This window comes from Triticum urartu, chromosome 7A (assembly GCF_056163025.1).
Source record: "Triticum urartu cultivar PI428250 chromosome 7A, HENAU_Tu73, whole genome shotgun sequence".
Lineage (NCBI taxonomy): Eukaryota > Viridiplantae > Streptophyta > Magnoliopsida > Poales > Poaceae > Triticum > Triticum urartu.
In genome coordinates, this window is record NC_141879.1 from 676,489,761 (window position 1) to 676,495,614 (window position 5,854).

Sequence of the window (5,854 nt, forward strand, 5' to 3'; positions counted from 1 at the left end):
ACAGACGATTGAAATTGGAATTTTATCAGAAATTTTATCCTATGCATCTTGTTCATCATGATCGCAATTATGTATATAATTTTTGGCCTCGCGAAGGAGAAAGCATCGCTCAAGCTTGGGGGAGGCTTAAATCAATGTTATATTCATTCCCCAATCATGAGCTCTCAAGAGAAATAATTATTCAAAGTTTTTATGCTCGGCTTTCTGATAACAATCGCACCATGCTCGATACTTCTTGTGCTGGCTCTTTTATGATGAAGACTATTGAATTCAAATGGGATTTATTGGATAGAATTAAACGCAACTCTGAAGATTGGGATCTCGACGAAGGTAAGGAGTCAGGTATGACACCTAAGTTTGATTGTGTTAAGTCTTTTATGGATATCGATGTTTTCCGTAAGTTTAGCACTAAATATGGACTTGACTCTGAGATAGTAGCTTCTTTCTGTGAATCTTTTGCTACTTATGTTGATCTTCCCAAGGAGAAGTGGTTTAAATATCATCCTCCCATAGAAGTAAAAGTAGCTGCACCTATTAAAGTTGAAGAAAAGACTGTCACTTATAATGATCCTATTGTTCCTACTTCTTATGTTGAGAAACCACCTTTTCCTGTTAGAATAAAGGATCATGCTAAAGCTTCAACTGTGGTTCGAAAAAGTAATATTAGAACCTATACACCTCTTGAGCAAGTTAAAGTTGAACCTAGTATTGCTATTGTTAAATATCTCTTGTCTGATAATATTGATGGGCATGTTATTCAATTCTGCAGTGAAACTGCTAGAATTGCTAAACCTTGTGCTAAAGATAAACATAGACCTGTGGTGGGCGTGCCTGTTATTTCTGTTAAAATAGGAGATCATTGTTATCATGGCTTATGCGATATGGGTGCTAGTGTTAGTGCAATACCTTATGACTTATACAAAGAAATTATGCATGATATTGCACCTGCTGAGATAGAAGATATTGATGTTACAATTAAACTTGCCAATAGAGATACTATTTCACCAATGGGAATTGTTAGAGATGTTGAAGTCTTGTTTGGGAAAACTAAATATCCTGCTGATTTTCTTGTTCTTGGTTCCCCACAAGATAGCTTTTGTCCCACTTGCTAAGATAGACTGCGAAAAGAATGTTGTTACTATTGGTTTGGGTGATATGTCTCATGAGTTTAATTTCTCTAAATTTAGTAAACACCACCGTGAAGAAGAATTGCCTAGTAAGGATGAAATTATTGGTCTTGCTTCTATTGCCGTACCTCCTAGTGATCCTTTAGAACAATATTTGCTAGACCATGAAAATGATATGTTTATGAATGAAAGAAGGGAAATAGATGAAGTATTCTTTAAGCAGGAACCTATTCTGAAACACAATTTGCCTGTTGAAATCTTAGGGGATCCTCCTCCACCCAAGGGTGATCCCGTGTTTGAGCTTAAACTGTTGCCTCATAATCTTAAATATGCTTATCTTGATGAAAAGAAGATATATCCTGTTACTATTAGTGCTAACCTTTCAGAGCATGAAGAAGAAAGATTATTGAAAACTCTGAAGAAGCACCATGCTGCTATTGGATATACTCTTGATGATCTTAAGGGCATTAGTGCCACTCTATTTCAACATAAAATAAATTTGGAAGAAGATGCCAAACCAGTTCGTGATCATCAATGACGTCTGAATCCTAAAATGAAGGAAGTGGTAAGAAAAGAAATACTAAAGCTTCTGGAGGGAGGTATAATTTATCCCGTTGCTGATAGTCAGTGGGTAAGTCCTGTCCATTGTGTCCCTAAGAAGGGAGGTATTACTGTTGTTCCTAATGATAAAGATGAATTGATTCCGCAAAGAATTATTACAGGTTATAGGATGGTAATTGATTTCCGTAAATTAAATAAGGCTACTAAGAAAGATCATTACCCCTTACCTTTTATCGATCAAATGCTAGAAAGATTATGCAAACATACACACTATTGCTTTCTAGATGGTTATTCTGGTTTCTCTCAAATACTTGTGTCAGCTAAAAATCAATCAAAGACTACTTCTACATGCCCTTTTGGTACTTTTGCTTATAGAAGTATGCCTTTTGGTTTATGTAATGCACCTGCTACCTTTCAAATATGCATGATGGCTATATTCTCTGTCTTTTGTGAAAAGATTTGTGAGGTTTTCATGGACGACTTTTCCGTCTATGGATCCTCTTTTGATGATTGCTTGAGCAATCTTGATCGAGTTTTGCAGAGATGTGAAGAAACTAATCTTGTCTTGAATTGGGAAAAGTGACACTTCATGGTTAATGAAGGTATTGTCTTGGGGCATAAAGTTTCTGAAAGAGGTATTGAAGTTGATAAAGCTAAGGTTGATGCTATTGAAAAGATGCCATGTCCCAAGGACATCAAAGGTATAAGAAGTTTCCTTGGTCATGCCGGATTTTATAGGAGGTTCATTAAGGACTTCTCAAAAATTTCTTGGCCTCTGACTAATTTATTACAAAAAGATATACCATTTGTCTTTGATGATGATTGTGTAGAAGCATTTGAAATACTTAAGAAATCATTGATCTCTGCACCTATTGTTCAGCCACCTGATTGGAATTTACGCATTGAAATTAGGGAGATTTACATTTTCCCCCTAACTTTGTCCCGACCTCATCTTTACCCCTAAATAAAAACAGTGCTCAACTTTACCCCTCTTCTGTTAAGTGCGCTTATAGAAATACCCTTCCGTACATTTTCCGTCCAGTCAAAGGCCTTTGACCGTTAAGTGCGCGTGTAGAAAAATCTAACGGTCAAAGGCCTTTGACTGGACGGAAAATGTACGTAAGGGCATTTCTATAAGCGCACCTAACGGAAGAGGGGCAAAGTTGAGCACTGTTTTTATTTAGGGGTCAAGATGAGGTCGGGACAAAGTTAGGGGGAAAATGGAATTGGCCCTTGAAATTATGTGTGATGCATGCTAGTGATTATTCTGTAGGTGCTGTTCTAGGGAAAAGAGTTGATAAGAAATTAAATGTTATCCATTATGCTAGTAAGACTTTAGACAATCCTCAAAGAAATTATGCTACTACTGAAAAAGAACTCTTAGCAGTTATATTTGCTTGTGATAAGTTCCGACCTTATATTGTTGATTCTAAAGTAACTATTCACACTGATCATGCTGCTATTAAATATCTTATGGAAAAGAAAGATGCTAAACCTAGACTTATTAGATGGGTTCTCCTGCTACAAGAATTTGACTTGCATATTGTTGATAGAAAGGAAGCTGAGAACCCCGTTACAGACAACTTGTCTAGGTTAGAAAATGTTCTTGATGACCCACTACCTATTGATGATAGCTTTCCTGATTAACAATTAAATGTTATAAGTACTTCTCGTAGTACTCCATGGTATGCTGATTATGCTAATTATATTGTTGCCAAATTCATACCGCCTAGTTTCACATACCAGCAAAAGAAAAAGTTTTTCTATGACTTGAGACATTACTTTTGGGATGACCCACATCTTTATAAAGAAGGAGTAGATGGTGTTATTAGACCTTGTGTACCTGAGCATGAACAGGAACAGATCCTATGCAAGTGTCACTCCGAAGCTTATGGAGGACACCACGCGGGAGATAGAACTGCACATAAGGTATTTGTAAGTGCATCTAGTGCCACCCCTAGTTGGTTTTGGAGTATTGACGACAAACCTGGTTGAGGGACTAATGTGTTTGTGAGAATTGCAGGATAACACAGGTAGTAGTCCCTCATTGATTCGGTTTACCTACCGGAGATGACCCCTAAAAATGTATGAAGACATTGAAGATAGAGGAGGTATATGAAGATATTCACGTTGAAGACTATGACATAAGAAGACATTGAGTGAAGACTATGGAGCGCGAAGACTTAGATGTTTCATTGTTTCCCTTTCTTCTTTGTTGAGTCATAGGAGCCACCGTACTGTTAAGTGGGGTCCAAGTGAACAAAGTCAGAGTGACTGAAGTGATGCTCAACCCAAATCCTATGTCTTCGAGCGAAGACAATGAGAGCAAATCTTATCCAGAGCTGTATGAGTTAGCTTTGCTTGTAGCCCAAGTAAAGTTGCCGTGTGTGTTTGAAATCTGACCGTTGGAACACGTGTCAGTTCCTTAGTGACCCAGGGTCATTTCGGACATATCAGGTCGGGTTGCCGAGTGGCTATAAATAGCCCACCCCCTACACCATAAATTGGTGGCTGCTCAGAGTTAGTACACGGCTTTTGTCGTTTGAGAGCAACCCACCTCGAAGCCTTTGAGAGAGAGAGAAATCCTTGCGAGGACAAAGCCCTACACACCCAGAGCCAGAGAGTGTTAGGCATCACTAAAGTCTTTCTGTCTGCGTGACCTGAAGACTTGTTACACTTGAGGACTGTGAATCCTCCAGCCGGTTAGGCGTCGCGTTTTGAGCATCCAAGAGTCATTGTGGATCGCCGGTGAACGAAGTCTGTGAAGGTTTGGAAGTCTACCTTGAAGACTTACCAGAGTGATTGGGCGAGGACTGGGTGTCCTTAGCTCAAGGGGAATAAGGTGAAGACGCGGTCTTCCGAGTTGAATCTCAGCCTCCCTAACCAGACGTACAGTTGTCACAGCAACTGGAACTGGTCCAACAAATTCTATGTCTTCAACAAGTGACTGGTTCCATCCTCTCCCTCTCTTACCTTATCGTTTGTCTTCGTGAAGTCATTGCCTGATTGCATTACCTGTTTGACTTCACTGCGTGTCTACTATTTAAGTTTGGCTTCATACTGTCTTCCTACTTGATCCTTACTACCTAGCTGCTATTAGTCTTCGTGCTATCACTCCATTGCATACTTGACCATGGCTTGCTTAGTGTAGTACACCTTCCGCTATATATCAATAGGCTTATTATTGTTGCTTGTCTTCGAAACAGCCATGTTTTGAAGACTTTCATAAAAATCGCCTATTCACCCCCACCCTAGTCGATACTAGCACTTTCAATTGGTATCAGAGCAAGGTACTCCCTTGTTCTGTGTGATTCGGTTTAACCACCTGGAGTTTTAGCTATGTCGACTGCAGGGATAATCAAAGTCTCCGCTGCGTGCCCTATCTTCGATGGCACTGAATATCCCTACTGGAAGAATAAGATGCGCATGCATCTTGAAGCCATTGATGTTGATCTATGGTATGTCGTCAAGAACGGCATTCCCAAGGCTGGTGAAGGCATCACTCCTGCTGATGTGAAGAAGTTCATTCAACTGGATTCAACTGCAAAGAACATCATCTGCGGTCATCTGAACAAAGGACAGTACAACCGGGTGAGCGCCTTGGAAACTTCGAAGCTAGTCTGGGACTGGCTCTCCAAAGTCAATGAAGGCATCTCAACTCAAAGAGACCAGAGAATCAGGGTTCTTCGCAACCTCTTCAACCGCTTCAAGAGAAACGACAATGAAAACGTTCAGCACACATTTGATCGCCTCACTGATATCACCAATGAGCTCAGAGCACTTGGCGCCACTGACATAACCAAGCACGATATCGTCAAGACACTCTTGAGGTCACTCGACAGCTCATTTGATATTTTAGCCCTGATGATACAAGAACGCCCCGACTTGAAACTCTCGATCCGTCTGACATACTTGAGAGGCTCAACACACATGAGTTCCAGTTATCTGAGAAAAGATACATCTATGGTCCCAACTATGGCCGAACTCGCGCTTTGAAGGCAAAGGTTGTGTCTTCGTCTGAAGAAGAATCTGACAACTGTTCTGATGATCCTGAAGATATTGGGAAAGAACTTGCTATGCTTGTGAAGAAGTTTCAGAAGTTCACCAAGAAGAAAGGCTTCAGAAAATCCTCAAGATCCAGCTCGAGAAATGATGAAGCTTCCAAT